The sequence below is a fragment of the Bactrocera latifrons genome, unplaced genomic scaffold (assembly GCF_001853355.1).
Source record: "Bactrocera latifrons isolate USDA-ARS-PBARC rearing strain unplaced genomic scaffold, ASM185335v1 scaffold_59, whole genome shotgun sequence".
Classification (NCBI taxonomy): domain Eukaryota; kingdom Metazoa; phylum Arthropoda; class Insecta; order Diptera; family Tephritidae; genus Bactrocera; species Bactrocera latifrons.
In genome coordinates, this window is record NW_017537256.1 from 348042 (window position 1) to 364622 (window position 16581).

At 37.3% G+C, this 16581-nt stretch overlaps 2 protein-coding genes across 9 annotated transcripts in view; one reads left to right on the forward strand and one right to left on the reverse strand.

Annotated features, from left to right (window-relative positions):
* LOC108974808 (protein eyes shut) overlaps positions 1-16581 on the reverse strand; it is a 153487-nt gene that overhangs the window by 116540 nt on the left and 20366 nt on the right. The gene's annotated exons all lie outside the window — the stretch shown is intronic.
* LOC108974809 overlaps positions 1-16581 on the forward strand; it is a 162355-nt gene that overhangs the window by 114730 nt on the left and 31044 nt on the right. For 3 of the 5 annotated variants that reach the window (XM_018942861.1, XM_018942863.1, XM_018942864.1), the window contains one exon: positions 3385-3442. The exons of the other annotated variants lie outside the window; for them this stretch is intronic. The gene's annotated coding sequence lies outside the window, so the exon portion shown is untranslated. The remainder of the gene's footprint in view (positions 1-3384; positions 3443-16581) is intronic. 5 annotated transcript variants of the gene reach the window in all.

Genomic DNA, 16581 nt, shown 5'->3' on the forward strand with positions numbered 1-16581 from the left:
CCTGCCACATGTGGCGTGGCGTGGTMGTGTACCGTTATTTGTCAGTCGCTTCAAGTGACTGATGACAGAACAAATTGCAATTAGGCACAATAATGCGCGGCATAAACAGCAATTGTTTAGACACTTATCGGCCAAAATGTGATTGTTGTAGCGTTTGTTGTCAACGCTGTTCTGATTGTTGTTGTTGGCTTACCCAGCCACTGTTCACAAATCCTTTTAGTCCGTTAAAGCTTTTCGGCTTGTTTGAGTTTACGCACTCAACGCGGAGTGTTTGTTATTGTTGTTGTCTGGTGAGTGTGTTTTGCTGCCTTTTAGACAGCTGCAACATACCGCATATGCCACATGTGCCGCATGTCAACAGCCATTCGCTTAGCGCCGAGTTAATTAAGAGGTAAACAAAGCTCCGTAGCTCAGGCGCTGTTGTTGTTGTTGATGGTTTTATTCAAAGCATTGTTATTGCTAACCGGTTGCATGTGTATGTGTGTATGTGTGTGTCGGCCATAAAATCAAGTGCCAACCGTCGCTTCTGTTGTCAATATTGGTCACATCGGTCGTATCGGTTGCATTCCTCGTGGTTATCCGCGCTACTTGCCCCGACTGCAACACCAGCACTATGTGGCACTCTACCGTTGCGAATTCTATATCGCCGACCACACCTCTTCGGAGATCATGTGTACCATTCAAATGGGCTTTTGTTGCATTTGTTGCCTTTGCAGTGACGGTTTTGTGGTAACTAGCTGGGCGTGTAGTGTGACTGCATGTACTTTTGTGTGCGTGTGTATGTCTTTGTTGGTGTGTGTGGTGTGCGCACCTAGCACATCCTCCGACCGCAGTCGGCTTTGGTTGCCACGGTTACCATCCCATTGGGGCGCCTCAATTGCATTTGTCTGCTTGCTCGCTGTCAATAGCTTAACGCAAAAGCTTACTTGCCACAAACGTGAATGAGCAATCAAGCTTGTCTACGTATGTGCTGTCACTATGTGATGTTTAGAGCTTGCATCTTTCGTTTCGATATTGATATGCGTGTGGCCTTGAAGCATTTCTGACATTTAATATTCGTTTCGTTTTAGGTTAAATTGGGGCTTTGCGAATGAATTCTGTTTGTTGTTGTTGTTTACGGTGATGTTTCAATACACTTGCAACATGTTGCAATAACTAAAGTGGCGTATTTCATCTAACGGTTGTTGGTGACACTATTAAATATTCCAAATACATAGAGTGATCAATATAACAGCTTATTCTGGGCTGATTTCACCGTGCTCACCTATTCGTCAAGCCAGTTGTCTGTCCGTGCAACGCCGAACTTGAGTTGAAACTTATGCAACTTACAAGCAGCTAAGTTAAAAACTCAAAAATGAAACGAAATATATGGTTTTGAGTTTCAAAACTAGGGTTTCTCAGTTCAAAACCAGGCAAATATTGCTTTTCACCACACCATGCCACAGTTCTCAATACCCATATAACGGAGTATATATTCCGTCAAATTTATTAATTATGCAATAAATATTAGCTAATATCAGAACCACCTTTTCTCTGAATTACTAATCAAGTCTTCTGCTCAAATAATGCCATTTTCAGTTTGATCAATAAATTTTACATTAACCAAGGAAAAACAAACTATGGGAAAACCTGTGAAAAAAATTCCAAAAAATCATCTAAACCGAAAATGTGCCTAAAGCTGATTTTTTAACAAAACAATAGGAAATACACTGAGTTTTATTATTGAAATTCAAAGATAATCTTTATTGGTAATAGTTTGGCCTTGTGTCCAGGTGAACTCGAAATAAATAAAGAGATATTCGGAAATGCTTCCACACACCATTTCAACACCATCACTTAGGATAAAGAATCATTTTGACGATTTTCTCCTCAAAAATCGGCGATTTGGGACACATTTTTAATTTTATAAATTTCTGGGTAAATACAAACTTATTTTTTCTTTAATAAAAATATGCTCCATGCGATTCTGCAAATGTCTGCGTTTTTATTTTTTCCCTACGACCAGTAGTTTAGAAGTTATAAGCATTTTTGTATTCGATGGCTGCTTGCTACATGCTCCTGGTCGCCTGGTAGAAATCTGAGATTTAGCAGCAAATTGAATGCAATTTTTCTGCAGCGGCGGCGAAATCACCAAAAATTTGCGTTAGGCATAGCATAAGCAAAGGGGCCAAATTGGGAGACGGATGCGGGGCATACACGCGGGCCGGAGGCAGGAACATGTCACATACCGGAAGTGTAATTACGGTACTATACTTCCGGTCTGGAAGTCTAACCGGAAGTTATAAAACGGAAACGGATACCAATCTTACTTCCGTTTTACAACATCCGGGACGAAAGGTATATACGTTTCCGGTCGGGTTTTCGCATGGAAGTTTATTCTCACAATTTCTCTACCGGTCAGGATCATGTTTCCTTTCCGCTAAAATATACATCTGTTTCCGGTTGGGTTTTCGGACCGGAAGTATGGTACCATAATTCCAGTTCCGGTCGGTGATCTGTTCCTCCTTCTGATCATATAGACATCCGGTCCGTTTCTCTTTCCGGCCCGCGTATAGATCACGCATCCTTCTCCCAATTTGGCCCCTTTGCGTATGCAACGCCCCGTCTTTTGAAAACAGACTTAGAAGCCCATCATATAAACCTGCATTACATTGGAAACTGCTTGTGATTTCTGAAATATCAGATTTCGCAATTCAATGTAATCTCTTAAAATTTTTATTGTTCATATTTTACCCTCTTTATAGAATCTTAAAGATATGTATGCCCCGAAGTAGGATCCTAAGTTAACTTACAGTTGGAAAGTACCTACTTACTTGTCACAAAACAGGCGGACGCCATAGATTTTGAAGAAAAATTTAGCAATTTTAAGATTATAAACAAAGTCTTACCATTTGTTGCTCATTGTAGTAAATCGACTCGTCACGTTGATTATTTATATATATTTTATAGACTCTCCGAATTTTCGTTGTGAGTATTACAAACTTCGTGGCACCCTTCGAAAAATTTTAGGCTAGAATAAGTAGTTAAAAAAATTTGAGAGAAAAAATTTGGTGTATAGTTCCAAAAAGCTATCAATCACTAAACAATATCTCTTCTTCTCAACGACATGTGCAAGTCGAACATTTCGAAAGTGGTTTAAATATCAAACAAAGAGTTTTTATGCAAAAATCTAATGAGCTCTTCAACGCACGAATATTTTGCATATTTTTCAATAAAATAAATTTCAATAAAACAAGAGAGGAAAAAAAAAGCATTTCAATTTGCCATTGAGTGCATAAATTTCTGTGAAATTAACGCATTATAATAATGATGAGCTTTAAAATTATTTAAATGTGTCCATTAAAAGTAATATGTATTCCCTTGCTCTCTCTCTTCCACTTACAGCTTGGCATATAACCTTTTCTCGCGTGTGGACAGTTGTGAACTTGTGCAACACAATTAGGTACGTAATACACAACCGTTTTAATGTTTATGGCTGATGGAATTTTAACACATACTCAGTGCGAAATTTATAAGCTGCATAAATGTATGCAAATTAAATGCAACATTTGCGGTCATTAAGCGCAAAAAAAACGAGCGAATGAACGAAGATAATAATAAAAAGTATTAATTTGGGATTCCATAAATCAAACGTGTGCGTGAAAAAGTGCGAAAATGTCAAAATGAAGGCGAACGTGTGCGAACAAATTTAATAAATTGCCAAAGCGATTTTTGTAGCCGTCAAAAAGCCACCAAACCGCACACACATATAGGAGCACCGCGCCGCGCCGGCAGCGTTTGTTTGTTGTAGTAGCAGTGACAGCGCAATCAAAAATAATTTATTTGACAATCCCAGACTCGAACACTCAGCGACTGTAAATAGTGTAGCTACACGCGTTGTAGTGTGCGACGGCATATCAAAGCCTGCGTTTCAAGCGACCGCCGTGCATGTGTGAGTGTGTGTTTGATGCGTCGTCCTTGTCGGCAAATGTGAATGATTGAGTAGACATGGACTTTTGGGAATTTAACTGAAATTGAAACAGTTTCGCGGATTGTCAAAATAAACTTTAGGGCGCTGAAGAAGTACGAAGTTTGGATCCATAAGCATGTGATTATGAGTCTAATTCTCGCCAGCAGCCAAATGAGCCCGCCTACTATATTTTTGTCTCTATTTGACTTATAGCGAGCTTAACATTTCCACGAACTACCTCGGAACTTGCTTCAACATTTAGAGGAGTCAGGCTGTTAGTTGTGCCCAACCAAAGCCGAAACAGTTCGGAATCTATACATTTTCCATCTAGGACTGCTGAACCCACAAAATCCTTGGAGCATCAGTGCGAGCATTCAATAGCAAATGAAGGAGATGCTCAAAAAGCTACAACAACTGCGTGGAAGAACGCAACTGCGTTGCTGTTAAGGTGCATTTTTCGAAATAAGTTTAATTTGAGGTTTGAAGAGTCATTTCTTGTATATTGTATAAAACTATCTTAAGACTAAGATGCATTCCATAAATGAGAAAAAATCTAAATTTGGTTGATCCAAACTGAGCAGATTTCCAAAGACCGTTTGCACTCATAAAATACGTCGACTAAGTGATCTCACGCCGCAATGACTAGACACTGTCCCATTGGCACATGTGGTGAGCCCGAAGCTTTTACAGGCCGCGACATGTCAATATTGCAATGAGGAAATTGAGATGAAAAGCTCTAGATACTCTCAACTCCAAGATCCAGCTGCCGCCAGATTTAGGTTGAAACATGTCGATTGTCATACTTTTTATAAACCTGGAGAAATGGTTGGAATTGATATCAGTCTTCTTTTTTTTGCGTACAAATTAAAGCCGAGGTTACAACAACGCTACAGTTGTTATTTCTTTTCATTGTTTGACGACAATTGAAGTTTACGGCGGGTACTGCGTCGAATACTCTCAGAGCTGAAGTGTTTTTATCAATTCGGACGACATGACCTAGCCAGTGTAGCCGCTGTTTTCTAATTCGTTGAACTATGGTCATCGTTTCATCGAATGCAGTATTCACTGTTGCCACTGTAGCCAGAATCTTGCACCATAAATCTACCGCAGAACCTTTTTATCGTTACGCCGATTCATCAGATATTGTCATCGTCCATGTCTCTGCACTATATAGCAGGACGGGACTTTTACAATTCGGTCTTGCTTGGTCGTGGCGAGAGGACCTTACTTCTCTCTATTGATATCAGCGGCCTCAAAAAATCAGTGGTAGGCTCTAGGCGTTTCATTGAAATACGACGGAATTTTTGTTCCATACTCATGAGTTTTGGGCATTCAATTGGAATTATTCGTGGTTTAACCAAACCTAAGTGACTCTCCCATAACGGATAGTCAACTGAGTTTTCTATCTACAAAAAACAAAAAAAAAAAAAAAAAAAAAAAAAAAAAAAAAAAAAAAAAAAAAAAAAAAAAAAAAAAAAAAAAAAAAAAAAAGCCGTCTAATCCGTGAATCCTATACACCGCGCAGGACCTTGTTATGGTTCCTGTTACTAAGAATGAAGAAAATCGGCCTAATTCGATATTTGAAGGTAACGAATCCAGCAGAGTTTTAATAGATACAATGAAAATTTGCAACGACCGTACTATCGGTTTTAGTCGAAAGATTTTTATTTATCCAAAGTGAGAATAATAGTAACAGGTTGGGTTTAACCTTTCTCATGGCAGTCGGTTCTACGCAAACGGAATGCACTTAGTTTTATGCGGTTTTATACGCGGTCAAGGACTCCTAGCTCGTCATCATTTTTCCAGATACTCAATGAACCCTTCCCACGAAAGTCGAGTCTCACACGAATATATCATTGCAAAATGCACCGCTACCTGCAGCTTAAACAATATTATTAACGGATTGCAGGTCTACAGGGTCTGGAACCCACTCAGAGTTACTAGAGTTAACCTTTGTAGTCAAATTGCCGCCCTCATATTCAAGCACCATCGCCGATGCTAAATTGAAATACACTCGAATGCAAAATGCACCAAAAAAAAAAAAAAAAAAAAAAAAAAAAAAAAAAAAAAAAAAAAAAAAAAAAAAAAAAAAAAAAAAAAAAAAAAAAAAAAAAAAACAACAGCAGCAATTCAAACGGTTGATGGCATCAACAAAGCCTGCGGCAGCCGACTACTTTCCTTCGTCTGTGATTGCGGCAAATATGGTTATCGCATAGAGTGCACCCTCTATCTGTCTGTCCGTGCGCTGAAGATATGCATTTCAAAGATGCCAACTCGCAACATTGCAAGGCACGCATATGACAGACACAGACAGACTGCCGTGACGATGATGGATACGCTTCATTTCATTGGCGGCCACAGTGCGGTGCAACGTGAGGCAAGTGCCACTGCGTCGTGCCACACCGACTACAATACCCACACATATGCGTGACAGGATTTGATTAATGTGGCATGTAGCGGCAATAGGGTGTGTGCGAACACACTCGCAGGCTGAGCGCAGGCAAGGCGGCCAGCGGTAGCGTCTGACAGCCGACGAATCGGAAGTTAACGGCGCTCCGCATGGATGCACGCTGACAAATTTGCATATTAATTCGGCAGATTCCACTTGGTGGTTTAATTTCATATCGCCACACACACACACACAAGCTCACTATCCACTTGCTGCATAGAAAAAGCGTTTGTGCCTGGAAAGTCACTCACTCACTCACTCACACAGACAGACAGTCCTGCAACGCTCTGCTCATAAATATCAATAGCTAACGAGTCAGCTTATGCTAAGTTATGCAATGCTATGCGCTGCAAACTCTTTCCAGAACCTTAAGCGTTCTCATTTCATTTGCAGCGAAGAAAAATATTTTCCAAAGACCCACAGGCGCTTTTGCTGCAACCAAGCGCACTCACATGCACACACACACACATACTTACATGCAGGAAAAACATATGTTTGCACTATCTTTCAGCTGTTATTTCAGTGGCAAATTGCCGTTCTTCAGCGAGTTTGAGTGGGAAAGTGGCCAAGAGTGTTGCATGCAGCGACAGCGAAGTTGTGTTGGTGCGTGTGAATGTATACGTGTCTGGCAGCATGTAGTGGCTGTCAGCAAGGCAAAAGTCGTCAAAAGTAAAGCAAGTGCCGAGCAATTAAATCGTGAAAGTACACAGAGAGTAAGTACGATAGCAAGGAGAAGAAGTAAAGGAAGAAGTAGAAGAGTGAGAAGAAGAAGTAGCCGAAAAAGTATAAGAACAAGCAGTGGGAGGTGTTTGAAAAACTTTTAGCAAAGTGTTCGTGATTTATTTGCTTTGCCTTTTGAAGCGTGGCAATGCGCAAATAGTCAGTGTGTAAATGCAAAATCAAAATGTTATTTTTACTGAAGCAAAAATTAAAAGAATTATGCGACTCAAACACAACTACTTTTAAGCAGCGTGAGTGAAGTGTAGGCTTTAAATGTTTATATCGAGCGGATTTCTGGGAAAAAGGTGAGAGATGATAACATGAAAAGAGTATGAATAGGAGAAACGGTAAACTATGGTAGCACCGCAACTATAATACCCTACACAAAAACGAAAGCTGTTTTCTACGAATTTTTTCGGTCAGTTTGTATGACAGTTAAAAGCTATAGTTGTCCGATCTGCACAATTTTTTCTGAATTTGCACTGCTGGCTTGAACAATAAGCACGACGAAACTTAATGAAAATATATCTTGGAATGTAAAAGTTTTCTATACAAGCACTTTATTTCGATCATTCAGCTTTGTATGGTAGCTTTATGTTATATTGATCTGTTCTGAAAATTTTTTTCCAAGATTGTAATATTGCCTTAATAAAGAGCAAGTGAAAAATTTGCTGATGCATATCTCGACAAATGAAAAAGTTTTCCATACAAGCGCTTTACTCTGATCGTTCAGTTTGTTTGGCAGCTATATGTTATAGTAGTGTGATATCAGTCGTTCCGAGCAATAATCAGCTCTTTAATGAAAAAGGAATATGTGCAGAATTTTAGATCGATACTTCAAAAACTGACTTTATAGAGTCTCACCGGTGATATACGCCTAGGCCATAGCGCTACATGTGTATTTTTGCTTGGCACCTGAGAGTAGTTTTTTGTCGTTATCACCGACGTTATACTGGCAGCCAATGTATTAATCTTTTAATATATTATACACCCAACTCATATCACTTCCAGGAAATCACCCGATTAAGCAATACTTCATGGTTAAAGCACAAATTCAAACAGATTCAAGTAAAATATAATACACTGCTAAATGTAGGCAATAATATTAAAATTTGGCCTACATTTAGGCGGATGATGAGCTAATATCAACAGTTAGAGGAAAACTATAATTTGTTTAAGAAGACAAAATGTTTTTGTAATAAGGAATAAAGCTTATTGAAAATGTAAATATAAGTTCTCTTAAAATTTATCATCTGAAAAACTACATGCATCACTTTAGTAATGTTAAGAAAATTTTACACAATTTATTACGCAAAAAAAAAATTTTTAAATGGAGAAAATGGAAGAAGCTTTAACAAATACGAAAATAAGAGCATTACATGAATAGTTCATTAAAAACCAGAAATGATTTTAAAGGAGAGAAGCCAAATTCGAAAATAATAATGATTTTAAAAGAGAGAAGCCAAAATTCACTTAACATGAGATATTTGTACGCTTCGCTGGATATTTGGTAACAATAAGCATAATTTCGGGTTTCAGAGATTTAGCTTCATTTTAGACTTCGTAATCACAACATACTTTTAGGCGCATATTTAATTTATTTACACCCAACGATTTAGCTCGTAAGCAGTATATAACAATATTAAGCATGTTGCACTGCAGGCTACACGGCTAATTCAATTTTCGATAAGAAAACAAATAAATTTCCACTTGCAGCTGTTGCATTTGTACTAAAAGGATTCCAGATATTCTCTCCGTATATGTGTGTGCATAAAATCAACTAGAAACTTTGCTAAACCAACTCTTATTGTATGGAGCCACAGCTGCAAATCTCCGCACTTGCAACGAAACAGCAAAAAACACTAGGCGGGCTTAAAAGTTTTAATATCTGCGCTGATTTAATGGTTTCTCCAACTGCAAATACTAACTTCAAAGGCAATGCACGCACCCTCACACACACACAAGTGTTTTATATTATTGTGTATTTGTAACACCATATGTGTGTTGAAATCTGTATGTATGCTTGTGTGCTAAGCAGCGTCTAGAAGCATCAGTAAATCTGCTCAATTTTCACTTTTCGCACCGAAAGCAAAGTGCATGTGCTTGCATGTGTGTGAGTGTGTGTGAGTGTGCAGAATTTGCATTAGAAACTCAGCTACTCGATTTGCGTTTGTCGTTGTACAGTTTTAGAGGCTAGTTAGTTGCTGTCTTTGCACAAATGCCATGAGTATACACAGAAAAATATATATATACTAAATATATATTAGGGTGTACGTTATTTCCCAAGTTGATATTTTTTGCAAGCTCTTTACTCTGTCCTCAGCAGGATGCATTAATTTTGTCATTTGTGGTATATAAATAAATGATAAGCATGACGAGCTGAGTCGAGTCCACCTGTATATATGCGAACCTAGTCACAGAGTTTTGGCCATTTAAAATTGAAATTTTGCACACGAACTTTTACCTAAAAGAAACTGCTCATTTGTCGGAATCGCTGATATCGGACCACTATAACATATATCTGGCATACAAAGTGAACGATCGGAATCAAGTTCTTGTATGGAAAGCTTTTTAATTTCACAAGATATTCTTACGAAATTTGACATGTGTTATTGCCCACGGCATCGCCACAATTTCGTAAGAAATTGTTTAGATCACTTCACTATATCACATAGCTGCCATACAAAAGGAACGATCGGAATCAAGTTCTTGTATGGAAAACTTTTTAATTACACAAGATATTCTCACGAAATTTGGCATGTGCTATTGCCCAAAGCATCGCCACAATGTCGTAAGAAGTAAGTTTAGATCACTTCACTATAGCATATAGCTGCCATACAAATTGATTGACTAAAATTAAGTGCTTGTATGGAAAACTTTTTCGTTTGACGAGATATCTTCACGCAATTTGGTACGAGTTATTTTCTAGGGCAATACCGTAATCTGGAAAGAAAAAGTATAGATCGGATTACTATAGCATGTGGCTGCCATACAAAAGGAACGATCGCAAGCAAGTGCTTATATGGACAACTTCTTCATTTCACGAGATGTCTCCACGAAATCTAAAACTGATCATTGTCTGAGGTAACAATGCAATATTCGAAAAAAATTTTCGGATCAGATTACTATAGCTTATAGCTGTCATACAAACATACCAATCGTTATTCAGCTCATTGAAGGAATATTTTATATGTGTTAAGGGTATGATAGTTTCGGTGATACTGAAATTAATGTTTTGCCTTGATTTCTCTATAAACACATTCTTTTCAAAGTTAAATCCGGTAAAAGTTAGTGTACTCGGCATGCATAGAGTACCCAGTGGCGTATGAGCAGCACAGAATTTATAAAGCACTTATATGAATGCGCAGTATATTTGATACATAACTTAAAATGCATGAAAAAAATTATTATAACGTTTTTTAAAGATTGTTAATTTTTGTACTAGAATATCTCTTTTCATACTTTTAGACTTACTGGTTTCATGCTAATTATCAAAAATTAGCTTGCTTTTTACATACCTAGCATAAGAAATAAGACTTCAGCGTGCTTTAAAATGAAAATAAAGGTTTTATGCACATGGAATAATCTTCCAAAGACAAAAGCGCAAACTTTAAAAACCTACAAATAAAACAAAAATAATACACACCCTAATATACATCAACTTTTTGACATACATACATATATTTATGCAGATATACCTTCACCCTCATACACTTTTATACATACATATACACACATACATTTTACGCAAATATAATTTTGCTTTTAATATTGTTTGCACAAAACTAACTTTGCATCGTTATTAGTATATTTGCTTTTACCTTGTACGCGTGAATGTGTGTGTGCGCATGTATATTTTCATATAACGGTGTGTCTGTGTTTTGTCTTGTTGACTTTTCCAGCGCCAATGGCAATTGTAATTTCATTTGCTGCCGACTTGCCATTCACTTGTTTACGCCTACGTGCGCTTGCGCCTATGTGTATGCTACGCTTTATTTGTTTTGCACATAATAACTTCGATTCGGCTGCTTGGCTGCTACACTTTGTCGATTATCTCCTTTCCATATACTAAGAAATAGCTCAAACGTGTGTACAAATATTGGTACATGTGTTGTTGTTGTAGATATGTATGTTAGTATTTTATCGCTGGTGATTATTACCTCTTGCTAGAGTCAAGCGAGTGCTATACACAGTTAGCTGTTAGCTTTAGCTTACTGCTGCGACTTCTTCTGCCATTTCCTCTGCTTTCCTCACCTCTACTTTATCTTCTTCTAATACTATTTCTTCTTCGTCTTCTTCTTGTATTGCTTCTGCTTCTTCTTCTAGTTGGTAGTTGTTTAATGTAAGCATGTAGTTAACAGTTTGTGTAATCAATGTTTCCATGTTTCCTTGTAATGAAATTCTCTTCAGAACTCTTCACACCCCGCGTCGCTTGTCCCGCACAGCCGCTTGCATTCTACTCCACATTTCCATTACACACGACCATTATTTCAGTTGTTTGCCCTGATTTCGCTGGTTGTTTAGCAGTGTTGTTGTTGCATTTTGTTATGCTTCATTGTGCCTGTGGTTAAGCGTGATTTTGTGCTATAATTCACAGTCAGCAGCATATTTGTGCGAGTTCTTGGAGCATAAATGTGCAAGCTTAGCTAGACATACATACAAAAATAGAGAAAACACACACTTATATACCCACATACATGCATACCGCCATGCAAATAATGTATATATCTATATATAAATATGACGCTTTACAACAAAACATTCTACAAAATGCCACATAGTCAATATAGGAAGCATGTAAAGCGCCAACTGCTTAGCACACACATTTGCAGTTATGTAAAAACAAACCAAAACACACATACTATCATACACATACACACACATACTCTCCATGATTATGTTTGAATACTCTCAAGCGCCGCCGGCTATTTGTTTGTGCACCTAAAACTGCTTACCATCACAGTTTGCCTTAATTTAATAAAGTCCATTGATTTTTCATGCTAATTTGTGGCAATTTTTTTCACCATCCTTAACCTAACCTCATTCGCCGCTTTTTACGCTTTCCACTCTCTACACTGCACTTTCACCCTACTTACTCAGTTTTCAACGTGGTTTTTTTTAGCCTTTTTCTTTGTTAATCTTTAACACTTTTTCTTAGTCGCTTAAATGCAGTAGTATTTGCCCTCACCCTCACACACACGCCATTAATAAGAAAGCATTCGCTTTGGCAAGGCAAAAAGTACTTACGCTTGTTGTTGTTGCAGCGCGCGCTGAGCGTAAAAGAAAAATCGAAAGTGGGTAGCGGTAAAATCGATTAGTAGCGTTTGATTAATTAACTGGCGCTTGGGCGGTAGCTTAGCTCGTTAGCGGAGTAATTTAAACGACAAAAGCACGAGCGATGCATATATGGAGGAGTGATGTGACGAACAGTGAGTGAGGGAGTATACGTAAGCATAATTTTCGTATAAATATAGAATTTTGGTGAAAATATTTTTAGAGTAGTTAGCAAATTAGGGATATAAATAGAATGCTATAAAAAAAGATTGTAACAAATAGGTGATGATGATTCGAACACTAAATAATCGAGTAATTTTAAATAGAGTAGTTCAAAATATTGTTAGGAGTTTACGAAAAGCTAAAAACACAGAAAAAAATATAAAAAAAAACCAAAAAAAAACAAAAAACTGAATAAAAAAGCTTTCCGTACAAGCACTTGGTTCCGGTCGTTCAGTTTTTATGGCAGCTATATGCTGTAGTGGCCAAATAGCGGCTCCGACAAATAATCAGAATTTTCAGAACAAAAGGACGTGTGCACACATAAGGCTAATTTAGAGAGTAGTCAGAGTGCTTGAAGTATTTAACTGAAGCATTGTTAAAAAGAATAATAATGAAATGGTGTTATGGAACAATTTCGTTTTAAGTACTTAAACGACTTTCTTTATAACTTGATACTAAAAAATCTTGCGGCTTCGTCGCGCATCTTGAGATTCCCCTCTATGATGCGGTATGATGCGTTAGCTTACCTTGTTTGGCCTGGCGATACGACTAAAATTAAAAAAGCTTCAACGAAGCCACTCCCACATATTCAGTCTATCTATTTAGCAGACATGTGGGTGCGAGCTCACAAACGCTACATAACGCCTCTCTATATAATTGTGAATTAGACTTTATATTACTCGCCCAGTGATGCTGGATTTGGGACCCGCCACTTAGAAACCGTTTCCGGTGAAAGCGAAACAATGGCCTCGGATGCAAGACACCACTTTTGATGATGACCATAGCAGGACTATGATCCAGCCTGATGAACGGCGGTGATAGTGTAACATCTGGAGATGGCGAACCCATTGCCCGACTACAAGAATGATGAGGTTTGAATAGCTTGAAGAACAATAAAGCGGCAGGGGGCCATGCTCGACGATAAGCCTTTTAAATATCACATAAGAGCTCTTATCGAGCATAGTGTGTGAAAGACTGAATCCCGCCTTCTGATAAGGCCTCACCAGTGTGGCTTCAAACCTGGAGAATTCACTATCGAGTAGAATTTTACCATGGCCAAATCTTGGAAAAGACACGTGAAAGGAAGATCGCCACTCACCACCTCATCGTTGGTTTTAAAGCCGACTTCGACAGTATTCTACCTCCATGCCACTAGGTCTGTACTTAGTATTCCCGAAAAGCTAATACGCCTACGTCGATGAGCTGTACAAGATATACGGCGACAATGGAATAGTTGTTCAAATCAAGATACAGCCGTTGCGCTGGCTATGCTAGGCCATGTCGTCCGGCTGGATGAAAACACTCCACCTCTAAAGTAGAGGAAGACTTCCACTCCATTGGAGGGACCTGGTGAAAAGGACCTGATGAAAGAGAAGAGATGAAAATACTGGCGCGCTGTTGTTACAACCGCTATAACCCCGTGAGAAGAGTCTACGCCAGTAAGAAATTCTCGCATATTCGTAGATGAGAGTTGGTGCATGTTAGAGGTATTTTTGGACTTTTAAATTTAGTGATATTTCTACATTTCTAAATACTTTGGTTACATTAAGTAAAAATATTAATATCGGTGTAATTCAATATGAAATTCTATTCAAATGAGGCGTGGCTGTGAGTGTCTACATAAGAAAGATGTGTAACAAATATTGTTAAGACACCAAAGCTAACACTGTCACACACTTTTTCAACTCTACGGATGATATCGTTATTACTTACTTATCCATACATATACACATATACTTGAATAGCAGTGTGGGTCGATTTACAGAAGATCCAAAAAAATCTGAAAAAATTGCGTTCTACGGATCATTCTGAACAGCTTTGCTTAAGAAACTTTGGGTATTAAGGAAAAATTGAAAACTGTAAGGCGGAGGAGCTTCTTGTTAAGGTAATAGCTCTTAGAGTCATAGACTTTCTCTCAGGTGTCTAAGTAGCTATTTAATGGCGTACAAAATGCAAATAGTACAATACATAAATACACATAGAAGTTTGCGTGTTTCTGCCTTGTTAGCATGGGTGCGCATTTTTAGCAGCAATTTAGGCGAAAACAGTATTTCTTGTGTTTCTTATTTGCCATTTGCGCTGAGACAGCTGCCATTTAGCGTCATAATATTGTTGATTAAGTAATGTAATTTGCCAAGTTTACAACTTTAGTATTATGAATAATTAAGTTGGTTAGGTAAAGCAAAATATATGACTTTTTTGTGCACATACATATTTTTTGTTTAATGAAAATTGTCTTAGTAAATATTACAAAAGAAAAACTTATCTGTTAACAAGCTAAGCTCCAATTTATATATTTGCAGTAAACTTTAAATGGATCAGCTTTCCTAATGAGCAAATTAGTAGAAATGTCAATAAAAAATTAAAAAAAAAAAATTTACCGTTAGTGTATTTCAATGCTATATATTTTTTCAAAAAGTAAATATTTCCCATCACAAATTCAAACAAACCTCAATTTGTCAAGTAAATATGCTTTGAATGCCACAAAGCGGTCAGCGCGCCTGTTTGTAGGTTAAAAATCTATAAAGCAGTGCCAGTTTTAACTTGCTTTCAGTTTCAGTTTCATCTTCCAATTGCTGTTATAGCACTTCGTATTGCGGCAAAAATATATAAAAAGTTAAGCTGACAAACGATGAAGTGACGAAAAAGCGCACACCACACAAAAAAGCGGTGGAGTGTCAAAGAAGTAATTATGAAACTCGTGCTCGGCAAAATACACGGTCAAAGAGTGCTTTCATTTTTTCGGCAGAAACGCGGCCTTGGCGCTGCAACTGTAAACTTAACGGTATTTGCACAAACTGTATACAATTTCGCTTAAAAACGGGAAGCGAGCGGCGAGCGGCGAAAATGTGGCAAGCAAATATAAAATTGTAAGTACGTATATATGTGTGTGTGTGCGTTTAAGACGCATTCGTACTTACATTACAGTTGAAATCCAGCAAAGTCAGTTAAATGCAAAGAGAATAATTAAAATCGCGCGAAATCCGCAATAAAAAAGACGGCGGTGCAACAGGCCATAAAATTAAACGCAACCAAGCGCTTCGTGATGCATTTTAATTATGAAATTTAACATTTTCATATTAATTATTTTGCACTTGCTGCATGTTGCACAAAGAGTGTAATTGTGCTTTTACGTCTAGCAACGGTAGCAGTGAATCATTTGAAGCAAATTGCGAGATCTGGAGACTTTGTGTTGTCTCTCTGTCTATTCACTTGTCTGTCCATATGGCGGGTAACTAGAGTCAATGCGGAGATACGTAGGTGAAATTTGAGATATAAAGCACCTGGCACTCTCGGCTTGGAGAAGCAGTTTCACCATCAGACCCACGAAATTCATATTTCTGTGTTTTCTTTTTTTTTCTTTAAAAATGTAAGGCACATGGAAATGGATCACCTTTTTTTTTTTTTTTTGCCAGTGCGAGCACTTTTTCTTGTCAAAAGAGCCGCTGTTGTTGCGATCAGTATGAAAACATTTCAATTATCTATATCAATGGTGTAGTAAAAGATAGATGCGATATCAAAAGATATTAAAAGTTTAAACAAATATATAATTATAGTATTTAAAATATATATATATTTTTTTTCAAATACGAGAACCCAAGTTGAAGTTCTAAAACTGGTAAAATGTTCAAAATATTTAAATTTTTACAAACCAAAAAATATGGCAACTTAAAAATATTTTTTTTGCTTAATAATGTAGTTCGGGTTGTATTTATAAAAAAAATCAAAGTTTGAAGCATATTAAAAATATGATTATTTAAAAAATATTTTTTGCTAAATATGGCAACTCGTGTCGTAATATTTGAATATATTTTATTAAAATTTTAAAACTATTGTGATTCTTACAATGTAGAAAATAATTATGGAAAGAAAAATATATATTATTTTTACTAAATATGGCAACTATGATTGTAATATTTGAAAAAAAAAAATAAAAAAATTGAAAATGTTTGGATTCTTACAATGT